An 18104-nucleotide genomic window follows, 5' to 3' on the forward strand; every position below is an offset into this window, starting at 1 on the left:
CGTCGAACTCAAACCAGTTCCCAGGTATGCTCCTTCTTCCTCCTGCTGCTGCTATAATGGTCCTCCTTCATCTCCTAACTGAGATCTCCATGTAGTCCTGCTCGCCTGACCAGCAGCTGGCCTCCCACTAGGTAAGTGGTCAAAAGAATAACCAAGCCCTCTCAGATCGGGCTTGCCTCCATCCCATTCCTGCATCATAGCCAAAGTCGTGCTATCGATCGGAGCACTCAGAATCTGTAACTGCTCATGTGCGGGCCAATGCACACCAACTGCCACACACAGCTTTGTCACCATTGACACATACAGATAGACCCCGTAGTGCTCCCCTTAAGAACATCATAATCCTCTGGTATATCACCATCCCCAAATCCACATAATCACCCTGCAGAATGCCCCATAATAGACGTGCACACTCCACCGTAACCTCATGCACATGCGAAGATGGCATAATATTAGCACATATAAAAGCGTTTTACATGCACGAGCAAACCTGTTCATACCGGATGCCGGAAATGCAGAATACTCGGCAGCTATGCCCATCTTGATCTTCCAATAAGTGTCGGGCCGGCACAGAGTAGCAACAATAAGATCCAGATCAAAGTCCTCTAGAGTCTTGTCATTCCAAGTATCCTGCCCCACCTTCCTCGCAGGCTGCTCAATCACGGTCCTGATGGCTTCTGCACTATACTGCATCGTCCTCCCTCGCACCACAGCGAAGCCATTCTTCTCAGCCTTGGAGGTCGCATAGAATTCACGAATCACACACATAGCCACTGGCTGGTGCCTCGCAAAAAGGAACCCAGCCCATCTCCAAAAGGTTACCATCAGTACCAGATGGCAAGAACCCTCTCTCCTTAGCAATAGGCTTTGCGAGAAGCCTTGTATACTCCTCCTCAGCCTCGGGAGTAGAAAACCTGGGCCTTACACCACTCGCAGTTGAAGAGTCGGTGGTGTTGCTATCAACTTGAGTTCTTTGTCTTTTGGGTGCCATGGAAGTTGATTAGAGAGAATAAGAGCTTAAGTGTTTAGAGAGAATTTGTGTTTGAGAAGTTATGATGTGGTGGAGAAGTTGTATGTAAGTGCATATATTTATAGGTGGAGAGGTGTGAATTCTATAAGGAATAGAAGTGGGAATTGATTGTTGGGATCATGGGAATAATGGAATTGATTAGGAGAGGGAATTATGAGATTTGGGGGAGTAAAAATCGGTTAGGAATTGATTTTGGGACCAAATTCCCGTTTTCCCCCTTAAAACTGCCTTTTATATTTTTCCAGGGTCGGGACACGGCGCAGGCGCGCGCTGGGACGGCGCGGGCGTGCGCTACTTCTGCCAAACCGGTGCGGCCGCGCGCTGTAACAGCGGGGGCGCACCAGGCTTCTGTAGTCAGACCTGTATTTTTCCATTTTTTTGCTTTTTTGTGATTTTCTCTTTTCTTCGTGCTTCCTCTACTTGCTAATTTACAAAAACCTTGGGTTATCTCCCAAGAAGCGCTTCTTTTACGTCATTAGCTCGACGTAGAATCTAGAGATCAAATGGACAATAAAATGACACTAACAACCTCACGGTTTTCTGTGTCACCATAATAATGCTTCAACCGTTGACTATTTACCTTGAATGTTTGGCCCGGATCATTCTCAAAAATTTCCACCGCTCCAGGTGAAAACACAGTTTTAATTATGAAGGGCCCTGACCATCTTGACTTCAACTTCCCAGGAAAAAGACAGAGACGAGAGTTAAATAAAAGAACTTGTTGCCCTGGCACAAATTTCTTGATCACTAGACCCCGATCGTGCCACCTCTTGACTTTCTCCTTATACATTTTGTTGTTTTCATAAGCTTGAAGTCGAAACTCATCAAGTTCATTCAACTGAAGCATTATCTTCTTTCCAGCTGCATCCATGTCCAGATTTAATTTCTTCAAAGCCCAATATGCTTTATGCTCGAGCTCCACAGGCAAATGACACCCCTTACCATACACTAACTGAACGGCGACATTTCCAATGGAGTCTTATATGCTGTTCTATACGCCCAAACAGCTTCATCAAGCTTTAACGACCAATCCTTCCTTGATGGACAAACCAATTTCTCCAGAATTCGCTTAATCTCCCTGTTAGAGACCTCAGCTTGACCATTTGTCTGAGGATGATAAGCAGTAGCAATGCGATAATTCACATTAAACCTTTTCATCATAGCAGTGAACTTGCGATTGCAAAAATGCGACCCCTCATCACTGATTATGACTCTTGGAGTTCCCAACCTTGTGAATATTTGCTTGTGAAGAAAATTAAGCACCACTTCCGCATCATTTGTTGGCAACGCCTTAACTTCAATCCATTTTGACACATAATCAACTGCCAACAAGATATACTGATTATTACAAGACGATACAAATGGCCCCATAAAGTCAGTTCCCCAAACATCGAAGACCTCAACCTCGAGAAGCACATTAAGAGGCATCTCATCCTTATTAGACATATTACCCACTCGTTGACATCGATCACATTTCAAAACAAACTGATGAGCATCTTTAAACAATGTTGGCCAAAAGAAACCTGCTTGAAGAACACGAGCTGCTGTCTTTTCTCCACCATAATGTCCTCCATAAGCCGTTGAGTGGCAATCTCACAAGATCCCCCCCGTTTCGCTGTAAGGAATACATCTCCTGATGATTTGGTCAGCTCCTTGGTGAAAAAGAAACGGCTCATCCCACATGTACCACTTCATCTCATGAAAAAACTTTTTCCTTTGAGCAGAAAAAAAAGTCGGGAGGCATGATATTACTCACAAGATAGTTCACAATGTTTGCAAACAACGGTTCTTCTTCTTGCACTCCAAATAGCTGTTCGTCGGGAAAAGACACATTTATCAATGTCTTATCTAACGAAGTGGCATTAGAATTCTCTAAACGCGAGATATGATCAATAACTTGATTTTCAGTTCCTTTTTTGTCCTTGATCTCTAGTTCACATTCTTGGAGCAAAAGAACCCATCGAATCAATCTAGGCTTCGAGTCCTTCTTTGAGACGAGATATCGAATGGCGGCATGATCAGTGAACATTGTCACCTTAGTCCCAAGTAGATAAGATTGAAATTTCTTAAAACCATAGACGATAGCCAAAAGTTCTTTCTCCGTAGTAGTGTAATTCAGTTGAGCACCATTTAGAGTCTTACTAGCATAGTAGACTACATGAAATATATATTTCTTTCTCTGCCCAAGAACTGCTCCAACTGCATAGTCACTTGCATCACACATCATTTCAAAAGGTTCATTCCAGTCAAGTGCAGTTATGACAGGTGCCGTGATCAAACTCTTCTTCAATGCCTCAAAAGCTACAAGGCACTCGTCATCAAATTTAAAAGGAACATCTTTCTCTAACAGACTGCACAAAGGTTTTGAAATTTTCGAGAAGTCCTTGATAAAATGCCTGTAGAAACCCGCATGACCAAGAAAACTGCGAATCCCCTTTACAAAAATAGGTGGAGGAAGATTCTCAGTGACCCCCACCTTAGACTTGTCAACCTCTAGACCCTTATTAGAAACCTTGTGCCCGAGAATAATGCCTTGACGCACCATAAAATGACATTTCTCCCAATTGAGAACCAGATTGGTCTCAACACACCTCTTGAGAACGTGTCCCAGATTCTGCAAGCATTCATCAAAAGAATCACCAAAGACTGAGAAGTCATCCATGAACACCTCCACATTCTGGCCAATCATGTCAGAAAAGATGGTCATCATACATCTCTGAAATGTGGCTGGTGCACCACACAGACCAAAAGAAACTCATCTAAAGGCAAAAGTACCAAATGGACAAGTGAAGGTAGTCTTCTCCTGATCTTCTGGAGCGATACAAATCTGATTATAACCCGAATAACCATCCAGAAGACAGTAATACTCATGACCAGCCAACCTGTCGAGCATCTGATCAATGAAAGGCAATTGAAAATGGTCCTTCCTCATGGCTTTGTTCAGCTTCCAATAGTCCATGCAAACTCTCCACCCCATGACTGTTCTAGTAGGGATAAGCTCATTCTTCTCATTTGCTACCACTGTAATTCCACCATTCTTTGGCACACATTGAACCGGGCTTACCCAAGAACTATCGGAAATAGGGTAGATGATCCCTGCATCTAGCCACTTAAGAATTTCCTTCTTCTTTGCTGCTCGACTGTAGGCTTACTACCTTCCTCTAGCAGAATTTTATGCATATAGTAAGAAGGGCTGATTCCCTTAATATCTGCTATAGTCCATCCAATTGCCGATTTGAAATCTCTCAAAATCCTCGAGAGCTTGTCCTCCTCACTACTTGAAAGGTCAGATGCAGTAATAACAAGCAGAGTAGATGCATCACCTAAATACGCATACCTCAAATGCTTAGGTAAAGGCTTAAACTCAAGAGTGGGAGCTTCTTCAATAGATAGTTTGAGGCATTTAGGAGCTTTATCCAATTCCTCATTTCCAAGATATTCAAAAGGCATATCAATCTTCCTTTTTCAGGGAAAAGCATTCAAATACTGCAATTGCTTTTCACCTTCGTCATCTTCACTGTCTAAATTCCCCAATAAGGCTTTTTCTAAGGCATCAGACCTTAGCAATTGATCAAGTTCCGATGTGCCCATCGAATCGACCAACTCCGCTTTGAAGCACTCCTCATTATCAGTAGGAAATTTCATCGCATTGAACACATTGAAAGTCACATCCTGATCCAGCACTCACATTTTGAGCTCACCCTTCTACATACCAATCAAGGTTCGGCCAGTCGCCAAGAAAGGTCTCCCCAAGATTATGGGAATCTTCTTATCCTCCTCGAAATCAAGAATGATGAAATCAGCAGGGAAGAAGAGTTTATCCACCTTGACCAAGACATCCTCCATAATACCTCGCGGGTATGTAATAGAATGATCGGCCAACTGCAAAGTCATATATGTAGGCTTTGGATCAGGTAAATCCAACTTTTTGAAGATCGACAAAGGCATCAGATTGGTGCTAGCTCCCAAGTCACATAAGCATCTGTCAAAAGACATTTTTTCAATAGTACATGGAATAGTGAAGCTTCCTGGATCCTTAAGCTTTGGAGGCAACTTCTGTTGCAGCACAACACTGCATTCCTCCGTGAGAGCGACAGTCTCTAAATCATCTAGCTTCACTTTCTGAGAGAGAATACCTTTTATAAACTTTACGTTACTGGGCATTTGCACAAGAGCCTCAGCGAAAGGTATGTTGTATGAAGTTTCTTGAACACCTCCAAAAACTTCTCAAATTGCTTGTCCAGCTTTTTCTTTTGTAGCCGCTTGGGAAAAGGCGATGGAGGATAGATCTGTTTCTCCCCTGTATTACCCTCAGGCGGATTGTGCTTAATAGTAGTCTTCCTTGGTTCCACTTCTTTATCCTGGTGCTCTACTTCTTTCTCAGCCACAGCTTCTTCATCCGACTCTTAAGTTGGTTCAGGATTCACAACCTTCCCAAACCTCAAAGTGATTGCCTTTACCTGATCCTTAGCTTCCTTCTTTCCTGGCACTTCAGTGTCACTAGGAAATGTACCAGGTTGATGATTTAGTAAGGCATTGGCAATTTGCCCAATTTGATTTTCCAAGGTCTTGATAGAAACAACTTGACTCTTGCACAGAAGCTTCAACTCCTCTATCGGATTTTTCATTAGCTGGTTGCAGCTGAAGTTATTACTTTGGCACATACTACGGTTGCTGAAAACCAGGGGGTTGTACTGCTTAGCTGTATATGGCTGATAAGGCTGTTGAACCACATTCTGAGCATTGCTCCAGCTAAAATTAGGTTGATTGCGGTTTTTGGGATGATAGGTGGCTGGCAATGGTTGCTGTGATCGCTGAAAGTTGCTCACATATTGAGCTGATTCATTAGAAATAGCACACTGATCAGTCTCATGGGCACCAACACATATTTCACAAACACTAGTGATTTGATTAACTCCATAATTAGCCAAAGTGTCTAACTTCATCGTTAAAGCCTTAAGTTGGGCAGCGATAGCAGTTGCTGCATCCAACTCAAGAATTCCTGCTACCTTTCCCTGAGTAAGTCTCTGTACAGGATTCTGGTACTTATTAGCTGTCATCAGTTCAATGAGTTGATAAGCTTCATCGTAGCTTTTAGCCCACAAGGCTCCTCATGATGCTACATCAAGTATGGGTCTAGAAGTAGCACCCAATCCATTATAGAAATAGTTAATAATCATCCAATCAGGCATGCCATGGTGTGGGCACTTCCTTAGCATCTCCTTATATCGATCCCAAGCCTCACACAGAGATTCTCCAGTTTGCTGAGCAAACTGAGTAAGAGCATTCCTGATTGCAGCAGTCTTCGCCATCTGAAAGAATTTAGTGAGAAATTTTTACGCAAGATCCTCCCAAGTGGTGATAGACCCTGCTGGTAGAGAATGTAAACAACACTTCGCTTTGTCCCTCAAAGAGAATGGGAATAATCGTAGATTAATAGCATCTTCAGTCACATCATTGAATTTGAAAGTGTCACAAATCTCGATGAAATCCCTGATGTGCATGTTTGGGTCTTCAGTAAGATTACCCCCAAATTGAACTGAGTTCTGTATCATCTGAATTGTGCTTGACTTCATCTCAAACGTGTTAGCCCTGATGGCTGGTCTGATAATTCTTGACTGAATGTCATTAATCTTAGGATAAGAATAGTACATCAAAGCCTTCGGAATTTCTGGTTGATCACAGATCTCAACTAATGCTGGTTCTTCGATTTTCTCTTCTTCTCCTCAAAAACTTCTCTATGAACTACCACAAGTTCTTCCTCGGCTTTATCCAGAGTTCTCTTATGAGTACGCGAACGCACATGCATACACCCTCGCTGAGTACCTGAAACCAGACAAGGAACAAATAAGTAATAATGTCCGAGTCAATGAACTTTAACGACCACTGATGGAAAGCACATAAACAAATAAATTAACACTGCAGTCTCCGACAACGGCGCCAAAAACTTGTTAGTCACTAAACACGCGCTAATAATACATGCAAGTATACAAGTTCGCAAGTAGTATAGAATCTTTTCTAGTTCGTTCCCACAGAGACTGTATTGGTTAACTATCTAATTTATGCACCTAAGCACCAATGTATGTTTATTATCCAATGCTAAGATGATAAAAAATTGAGGTTGTTTATAACTAAGAATTATACTAACAATTATAAGTACGAGAATAAGATTGACTGAATTGATATATATGATAAATATGGAATTATAACTTCATTAAATACTTCATTTAATAGCCTTATTATTCTTAACCTTAACATGCAATAGTGATGACACTAATCAGATAACACGAAACTGATAAACGCCAACTTTTGTTGCATGAGTACCATTCTACCAGACATCCATAAAAGAGATAGAAGCTGAATAGGCACCAATTATATTGAGACCTTATATGTCTATAGAATTTGACAACATAACGGTTTAAGCACAAATTATCTATCTTGATTACATAGGGCAAGTAAGATGGTTAAAATTACTTACGAACCATGCATAACAATGATATGAACCTATGCTAGCATGGCAAGTTCTAAATCCTTAAATTCATTTTCGCTTCATTAAGAATTAACACGCTATCTTATAAGTTCACGACGCTCAAAAGACGAATAAGCACAACCAATACTATGATATCATAGAATCACTACATACTAAGGCATACAATAACTTAACTAAAGAAATCCATAAATAAATCTGCTAGAACCCCACGATAACGATTAGCCCATAATTGGACTCATCATCAATGTGGGTTCCGATGAAAACATGATATAGCAAATGTAGTCTTTATACGAATAAATAAATACAAGTACAAACGAGAGTATAGGTTCAGCGAAACAAGAAACAAGCATCCAAATTACAACTCAAACAAAGATTCACAAGAATAAACTAGATCGTCTTCTCCTTCGTTGAATTGTGCCAAAAAGTCTCTTGCCGTCTTCTCCTTGCGCTCTGGTCCGTCTCTGACTTCTTGTTATTAAAAACACCCTAAGATACATTTATATAGCAGTCCATGCATCCCAGGAGTCCAGCAATTCAAATTATAAAAGAATCAGGATTTGTTTATCCCGACCCAGCGCGGCCGCGCCCTTCAACAACGCGAGCGCGCCAACTTCCTGCTTCATGGTGCGGCCGCGCGCTTCAACAGCGCGAGCGCACCGACCTTCTGCCAGAAACTTTATTTCTTCTCATTTATTCCTTGCAGCTTCGAGCCAATCTTCCAAGCTTTTACTCAAACACATCCTAAACACCATATTAGCATTAAAACCATGCTAATTCACCTGATTCACGAAGTGAAGCCTGAAATGCAAAAACACTCGAAAACACGTTAAAACACAAATAACTTGAGTACAAATACACCAACTCAAAGCTTATTAGAGCATAAATAAGTGTCATAAATGCCACTTAACACCCCCCTCTATAGTTGATTAAGGGCCTAACAAAATAAATAAGTTATGATCCGAAATATCCGAACCGAATTTTATTTGATTTTTATCCGAATTTCATCCGCTTTTAATCTGAATTAGACCTGAATCGAATCACATTCGATCTGATCTAAATGGCCTCCAGTTATATCATAATCTTAAAGTAGAACCGATTCAAAATAAATTTGATCCAAAACCGATTCGGTTATCCGATTTGTCAGGTCTAGTTGCATCTAGCATTTCATGGGGTGTAGGTGGTGCAGATCCGGGAGATCCAACTGGATATCCGAGCATAATATCAGGTGACAATAGTGCAGGGTATAAAGAAGGCATCTCCTCAGTAGGTGCTGGGCTCTGTACAGGGGAGAGAACGGGAACTGGTGGAACCTCCTAGAGAGGGTCTGATACTGGTATAACGGGTTCCATGAAAGACCCCACTCCATCTGCCCTCACTATCGGTTGTGCCCTTGATAACTCCTCTAGTACCACCCATGCCAAAAAAAATAAAAAATGAGTATGTTTCCACGCGGGTGTCTGGTTTATGTCTTATTGGAATTTTAGTCATGGTACTCTTTATTTTGTATCTCGGGATTATTGTTGAAATGGTTTAATCCATCCTAGCTCTGATAGTCGCCCTGACTACAGTCATAAATTCCGCAGCGGTCATCTCTTCATTCTTGTCAGGATCCTCCTCGGGATCCTCCTCAGCAACAATCTCTTTGGGTACAACATCCTCAACCGCTACATCCTCAACATGAACATTATCTGGTGCCTCGTTAGGGTACTCTATCGAATTCACAATCTGATCTCCAACATGTAGTAAAACAACATCGTGTTGTGGTTGACGAACATCAAGGTTCGGTGCCCTGCTACCCTATATGATAACGAACTATGTTACTATCATGATATCCATAAGGGTTCCCATAAGGGTTTTAACCGTTAGTACTACGTTAGGTAGTCCGACTATGAACTTGGCAAGAGTTCTTATTATCTTATTGAATTTATTATTTTTAACATCGCATCATCTCTGAGGTTTATAATGCTTAGATTTGGTACCATTTCTGAAACACCCCCAAATCCGGGGTCAGGGATCCGGGTTGTCACAGGTTCCATTTCCATTAATCAATACTTAATCTTGAATCAACAACTAACTACTGTATACTGACCCCACAATATACACGTACACACCACATGTTATAGTCTCAGAGATGAAACCGAAAATAATACAAGTCATATTATCCATTATAAGTTATTACACCTCAAAAGAGGATTCCGAATAAATTTACATGTTCCTTGCCATTATAAAAATTCATAGATATACATAAGTCTGGTACATCAAAAGTTGAAAGCTTAGCTTATTGGTAGTTCCTACCTCATCCATAGTAACATCAATGCCTACAGGAAACTGCGGAACGTTTCCTATCCATTCGTGAATTGGGAGCTTCGTCATGTCCATCTCGTCTAGCTGTTGTTGTGTGATGAATGAATAAAGCAAGGGTGAGCAACACAACCCAACAAAATAACATATAACTGATTAATAATATATGAGCATTCTCATAATATTTCGGAAAGTATTGGTCATACTATTATGAACCAAGTTCAATATCTTAATGCAAAGAAGTCGCAAAATACTTAATATATACTTTTTTCTTTTCATAAACTCTAAAATCATCTTTGATGCATAACATACACAGAGTTCCATTAAATATAAAATATAAAAATATCGTTATAAGATGATCTCATATTCTAACCCGGCCTTAACGTTTTTATGAAAATCTTTGCCATGCATAAAGCAAAATTTACTAGATATATGTTTTAAAAGATTAAGTTACGAGATACTTCAATAAAATCGTATATCTTATCCACAAAACTCTTTGAAACTACTGTTGTTCAAAGTATCACCGGTTTTCAAAAATTTATCTTATAGATGAAGTTATGAGATACTTCATTTGATGAAAACATCATTTTGAAAACTCGACCCTGCCAACACTCATCAGTCACCCATCCGTAGCCTTTTTATCGAAGTGCTCTAGGTAGTGTTGCATAGAATGAACTCATTATGGGAGTTTGTCGTGCCATGTATTATGTAAGCTCTACTTTAAAGCAATTGTATTTGACAATTAAATATCATAATTTTAAAACATGCATGCATATATATATATATATATATATATCGTATCAACATGCTTCCCAAAACTTACATGAATATACATATCGCAAGATTTTGCTAACAATACTCATGCAATTATCTCAAGACAACGCACATATATATATATATATATTATCATCACAACAACAGTAATACAGGTAGAAAACTTGCATGGGTGTCCTGGAGTGGTAATGAGTTTAGGGTGGGTTCGGTACCTATAAAAAATAACATAAGCAGTAATTAATCCTCTGTCGCTTAAGAAACTAGACTTTACTATGCATTACCCTAACGTTCGCTTCACACTTAAAGGTTTACGTTAGTCGCTCGCGTACCCTCGACTCCAACATTTTTATAAAATTGACCATTAAACAATTTAAGGCGAATCCTTCGCGAGGACTTTAATAGATGCCTAAGCAACTTTACATAATTGTTTCATGTTTCGATAAGTCTTTTAGGGGTCTTAAACATGTCTTCAAAGTTACTGAGGGGTAGGGTTTCATTCGTAAAATGCCTTTACTTAATGTCGTTTCTCCAAAACCGTAAATCCGATTAAAGCGATCCACATATAAAAACAAAGCTTAAATCATAACCTATTTAAGCATGAAAATGGTTAGTTCATAGCAGTGGGTGTTCGGGTCCAAACGGTATGCACAAAAACAGTTCTTAGAAAAATGAGCATTACAAAGGCTATACGTTAACGATTCCAAAATTTAACGACACCAATTCACTTCATTCCAACAACAATCCAACCACAACTCAAGATCTAAACTTTTACAACTTAGAAACACATGAAAAGTGAAGCTTTTTCATAATAATTTTTTCTCAACACTAAAAATTCTTAGTTGAAGATGATGGGTTTTGACTTTCGCTCTACTTAAACGAACTTGTTTAAGGACAAATAATTGACATCCTTTCTAAATTAAGTGTAATAACTACCAATAAAACAGTAGGAGTACAACAGTCAGCCGTGCAAGGTGGAAAATTAGCTTTTCAAGTGCTACAAATATAGAGATTAAAATGATATAAATAGGGAAAATGGATTTTTTCGTTACCCAACTTATCGTTTCTTTACAAACTTACCATTCAATTATAATTTTTTTTCTTTTACTCATTAATATTAGGTTCATATTTTTTTGGCCACTAACATTAGGTTCAGATTTGAGTATTAGTATTATGTCAATTTTTTGTAGCATTATTAAAATATACGAGTAGTCTGTAATATTTTAATGATTTGATATATGCTTATATCTTTATATATAGTACTTCATATGTTCCCCAAGACGTTTATCTTGGTTGATTATAATTTGACACATATTTTAAGACTGCTGAAAGATGTAGTTTTATAAATTATTTTAATTTTTCTTCTGAATGAAAATTTAAAGTTTAAATAAAAATTTTAAAAATAAGTTATAAAATATGTCTATAAGAAAAATATATTTTGAGAGTTATTTGATTTAATACCAAATTCACATTATTACAATATTATTCTATTTTTGTATTTATATATACTTGTTTCACGATTCTATTAGAATGGATGAATTTATAATTTTGATTCTGGGCCAGTAAAAATGACACGAAGCAAGTATGATTAGGGATTTCATTAAAATTTCACTACATATACGTGTATAACTCACATGCCGATCCGACTCTCCTTTTCAGGAAATGTACCACTAAAGGTTTTTTAAAGTTTCTTTTCTTTGTTTTAATAAAAGTTTAAACATAAATTTTTTATTCAAAAAAACTTTAAAAAATATTATGAAATTATGTTTTAAAAAAGTATTGAAAAGTGTGCCAAACAATAATGTGTAGAATAAAATTTAATGGGACGGAAGAAGCGAAAAAACATGTAAATTCATTAAGTGCCCTGAAAAACATGTAAATTCGATAACCCTCTCTTATTCAAATATAATATTGGGAGGGGCTTCCATTTTTGAACTCGAATTTAAGGTTCAACACATGTTGTTATTACAGTATTGGATCATAATTTTGGTACTTGATGGAGACCAACCATGATTCAGCTTTTTGAAACCCCAACACCAACATGCCAGCTTTACTAACTGTTTTTTCTGCTCTATTTTGTTCTAGTTTACACAATCCCCGTGTTTTTGGTGTTTGCAAATTTTATTCGCCTTAGTGCAGGATTGTTCCTATTTTTTTTTAGTTTACCAATAATCAAATATTTTACATGTTGTCTTGGTCTAATAGAATCTGTGTAGAGTTTGTTTGGTACTGTTGAAAATTATCAATTCGGAGATGATCACACTCTAGAAAGGGTTCAATTGTAATGATTATATGAATTTGAGATTATCAATTTTTGACTATTGATTCAGAGCCATTCACAAATATAAATAACACATATTCAATAAGTGGGTTAACTGTTGGTATTGTAATAGTAACTAGGGATTTTTGCCCGCGCTACGCGTTCTAAATATATTTAATTCTTTAAAAAATATTAAATAATATAAAGAGAAATATTTACGTAACTTTTCAGTTAATGAAAAAAAATGTACGCGGATATACTTTTTCACGTATGTTAGAAAAATATATGTTATGTTGTCATAATTTTTGTTTTAAAACATAATTAACTAATTTTAAATTTTGTTTGTAATAAAATCAGCGCATGTTTCACGTTTTTTCATATGATATAGATTAATTTTAAGGTATATTATAATTTTATTAAGGAAATGATTTAAGAATAATTTATTTAATTAATAATAAAATAAAATAATCTCAACATGTGTTTTTTAATTTGTGTTGATTAATTTATAAAATGTGATAATTATTAATTTATAAGCATATAAAGATTCAAATTAAAATATATTTTGTTCTTATATTATTTTAATGATAAAACGTAAAATTTAACTTAATAATCTTTACAAAGTTTCAATAGCATGTATATTATAATATTTAATTTAAAAGAATTTAGATTTATATTTTAAGATTAGGTAATTCATACCCAACATATCTTTAACAAAGTGTTGGATTTAGGCACAATACCGTTAACGGCAAACAAAACATAGAACGTGATAATTTTAAATTTATAAAATGTGATAATTATTAATTTATAAGCATATAAGGATTAAAATTAAAATATATTTTGTTCTGATATGATTTTAATGATAAAACGTAAAATTTAATTTAATAATCTTTACAAAATTTCAATAGTATGTATATTGTAATATTTAATTTAAAAGAATTTAAATTTATAAAGTTAGGTAATTCATACCCAACATATCTTTAACAAAGTGCTGGATTTAGGTACAATACCGTTAACGACAAACAAAACATAAAACAGAGCTCTGCCGATGGAGAATCGATGGCTACTACTTCAAATCATGGAAACCAACTCTCTCAATCAGAAGATTATGAACAATTTATGGAGGTTAGTATCTCCATCTATCCATATTTTAGTTGTTGTCAATTGGTTGTAAAGTTCATGGCTAATAGTTTGTTTAAGACTTTAATTTTCATTAAAATATCAATTTTCAGTATATGTAATTCTCCATTTGTATGTATAAGAGTAACAGATACTGAACTTTACTTAGCCGAGTTTAGTATGTATTGTGTCCGTTAGTAGTTCGCGTGCGAGATAGAGTACTGTCGGGGGTTCGTATTGATGTTGATTGCATGTTTTAATTCGGAGTCATATAGACAATGATATGATTTCAAATTGATATAATTAGTTCACCGCTGGATGCCTATACTTCCGTATAGCAGATTGATAAGATTTCCAAAAGTAGATTATTCACGAATTTTTGAAAAATTTCTTCATGAACTGTTTTGGATTGAGTTTTAAATTTGAATGTTCAGGAACTTAAGAGAAAGCACGACTCATGGAATGTTGACTGGGATATGGGTAAATATGTCAGACAATGTTTTTCATTGCTTGTTGGATGCTTATTTAAAAACTTCGGTATACATGATTGATAAATGTTAAATGTAGGTAGAGGACGAAAACCGTTAGGCAGTTTTGTTTCTGCAAATGTGGAGAAAGATGAGGATGGAGCATTTGTAAGTTTTTAACTAATTGTATTTGAATGTTATTAAGAAGTTGAATTTATATTGTACCTCACTGCATTATCTATCCAAAATTGCAGAGGGTTCCGTCTAGTTTTATTGATAAATTCAAGAGTAAACATCATTCCCAATTACACCTAAAGTGCAAGACAATTGTTTGGAATGCGGAATATGATAAGTATCGAAAAAAAATCTGCGGCCTTCAAGAATTTATGAGATTTTATGATTTAAAGATGTATTTTGTTGTTTTTGATTATTATGGGTATGGCAACTTTACTGTCCAGTGTTTCAACCATATGGTTGTTTCGAATACACATCCATCAGTTGAGCCAATGTTTTTCTTCAATAAAGAGAACTATAACAATTGGATTATGGATGAGTTTATATATTGTCATAATCATGATGTTACTGAGAGGTACCGTGCTTGTATTCACTACAATGCTGTAAGACTTGATTGTGAACAATCCTTGATGGTGATCAGATAATACTCAAGTATGGAGGACTTGGATAATATGGTAACAACTCTCTCTATCTATACATTTATTATTTACCTCATATGTATAAACATTTGGTTTACTTATCTTGAATCTAATATTCAATGTGCTTAATTGAACAAGAACTGCCTACTCATTTGGAAAATTTGTATAAGCAATGGAAAGGATTGTCCAAGATCTGTTTGAAGCATGGCTGTAGAAAATGGGATGTACTCATCTATTGGGTTGGAGAAAAGTGTTGGTTTGGGAAAGGATGGTCTGGAATTCTGAAGGAGTTGGATATTTGTGCAGGTGATGTAATAGCTATGAATATGGTTCATGAGCTACCAGATATTGTTCTACTTTTTATTTTTAATGAGAAAGAAGTGGAAGCTGAGAAAAAAGAAGGTATCTCACAATTCTTTTGATTTTGCTATGAGGGTGCAACACTTTATTTGAAACATCAGTTTTTTAATATCTAGAAGATTCAAATATATTTAGTAATAAATTTAAATTTGATAATTAACGAACAAGGGATAGAAATGGAAGAAGATCGTTTTATAAGATTTTTTTTAGGCTCCTTTGAAGCTTGGATATATTGTGAGTAACCTATTGTTTTTTACCCATATTCTTGTATGTTATTAGTAAATGATCAATAATTCTTTTATGTTTTAACATTGTAATAGACAATCCCAAGGTTTTTAGGCCAAGAGACTGAAAAGCATCTCCTTAGTGTTGAACATATTATAATCAATGGGATTCTGTGGGATGTGAGATACGATGCTAAATTAAGAATACTTTATGGGCTAAAACAACTGATTAAGTATTTTGGTCTTGTGGAGAATGATATGATATTATTTAGTTTCGGTGGGAATGGTGAGTTTTGTGGAAGGATTTTTATGTGTGAAGGAAAGGAAATTACACATTCCACAGCAGAAAGTAATCGAAGGAGAAAGCCTAGTGGCAATTTTTTTCTTTTTGAAGATAATGTTACAGATTCACCTCCTGGAATTGGTATGCCATATGTTTTGTTTCCTTATTTACTTTGCAGGGTCCTTTTTTATATGCAGTGGTCTTGAATTTAACATTGTCTTATATCCGTACTTAGAACAAAATGTTGAAATTGTGGATCTGTCAACTGAGATGGAGGTGGAAGGATATGATGACCCCGCACAGGACAATGCTGGAATACAGAATATGGAGTTGATGGAAAACAACAATCCACATGATGCGCAAGTTGAAATGAATCTCCAGTTTTCTAAATTATTGGTTGGAATTCTCTTGAACTCTAAATGTCATGGAACGGTAAATAATAATATATAAGAGTATAATATAACTATTTCGAATACCTTGTTATATTATGTTCAGGAACAGACTTATCAAATTATGCTAACATATTCAACTATTGTGCAGCACATTCCTAGAACTATAAGATTCCGAGATCAAATGTGGAAAAGCGGAGACATGGTGAAGTTCAGAACTGGCCAAGGAGTTTGGGACATAAAAATAGTGCTAAACGGGACAGTTGCCAGATTTTCGCGTGGATGGAGCAAATTTGTCAAAGATCTTGACTTAAAAGAGGATGACAATCTGCGCTTCACATTACAGCAAGACAGTGTTGTTCCAACTTTTAACATTAAAGTCAATCCTCCCAATTAGTAATTATCCTCCATATATTTCTTAGAATCTGAACATGCTACTGAACAGTATCAATGTAGTTTGGAGACTGAATTTTGATATTGTGATGCTGTTGGAATACACTTTATATCAATTTGAACGTGTTCCATGTGCTTATGCTTTAAATTACATTGAATTATATTGTAATTTTGTATTTTCTTATGCAACTTAAGTTTTCAGGCTGTTGATGAAACCTTGAACCAAAATCCTTAATATTAAAACGGGAGTGCCGTTTTATTATCAATAGCAAACTAATATATAGTTTTTATATATTTTCAAGTTGATGACTCATATGCACATGGTAAACTCTACCTTTTTCGTTTTCATACTTATCTATAAATTTGGTTTGCTCTCATAAACCTCTGTATATTTTTAATGATTTGCATACTGTAATGTACAGACTTTTTTTTTTGAAAATCATTTCCGGTTGAAATTCGATCTCAAGAGATTGCTACATCTTTTTTAAAATTTTCTTTAGTTGGCACATATATTTTTTAGGTAAATCATAGTAGCTATAAAGTTAGAAAATTGAATTTAACGGTAAGTACATCACGGACATTATCAAACTACAACATATGGATATTCTTTTTGCAAATGCATCAAATTTTTCTGTGAGAATATATGATTACTACATAAAAAGTGAAAATTCATCCCTCTTAATGTTCTATCTAATTTGAAAAATGTATTGACATACATGTTCAAGAAGTACAAAAATGTGATTAATGTTAAAACATCCACTCCAATTCATGATGTCATGCTACTAAAGATTAAAGCGGATAGTATTTAAATTTAATTTCCAAGATAAAATTGATCCAACCATAATAGATAATTGTCAAAAATAGTAGGATGTATATAATAGGATGCATATTCACATGCTAATTACATTCCTAACTCTGAAAAACTTTGATGCATACACTTAGCCGCATTCATAGGCTGATGCATGAGTAAGCAAGATAAACATCTTCTTTTGTTTAATGGATATAAGTCATTTAGCTGTCCAACTCTCCAAGCATATCTTCTTTTGTTTAATCCAGATCCTCTCATGTAAGTCAGCCATTTTTCATCCCTGAAGTGTATCCGCACTTAAGTTCTGATATTAGTTCTGACTCCTTAAGTTCTGATAACTTCCTATCTTCAGTAATTTCTGATTTCCAGTTAAGTTCTGATATTCTGATAATAAGTTCTGAAATTAAACAAATCAGATTAGACATGACATCACAAATCAGAACTTAACTGGAAATCAAAACTTACTGAAGACATGAAGTTATCAGAACTTAAGGCGTCAGAACTTATATCAGAATTTAAGTGCGGATATACTTCAGGGATATCAGAACGTTGCATTCAT

At 36.1% G+C, this 18104-nt stretch overlaps 1 non-coding gene across 1 annotated transcript; it reads left to right on the forward strand.

Annotated features, from left to right (window-relative positions):
• The first annotated feature begins 6220 nt into the window (after window positions 1–6220).
• LOC141699218 (small nucleolar RNA R71) lies at window positions 6221–6327 on the forward strand. The gene has a single exon (XR_012565696.1). It is a non-coding gene; the product is annotated as a small nucleolar RNA R71 (small nucleolar RNA).
• Window positions 6328–18104: the final 11777 nt, after the last annotated feature.

Source organism: Apium graveolens, chromosome 11, assembly GCF_009905375.1.
Source record: "Apium graveolens cultivar Ventura chromosome 11, ASM990537v1, whole genome shotgun sequence".
In the NCBI taxonomy this organism is placed as follows: domain Eukaryota; kingdom Viridiplantae; phylum Streptophyta; class Magnoliopsida; order Apiales; family Apiaceae; genus Apium; species Apium graveolens.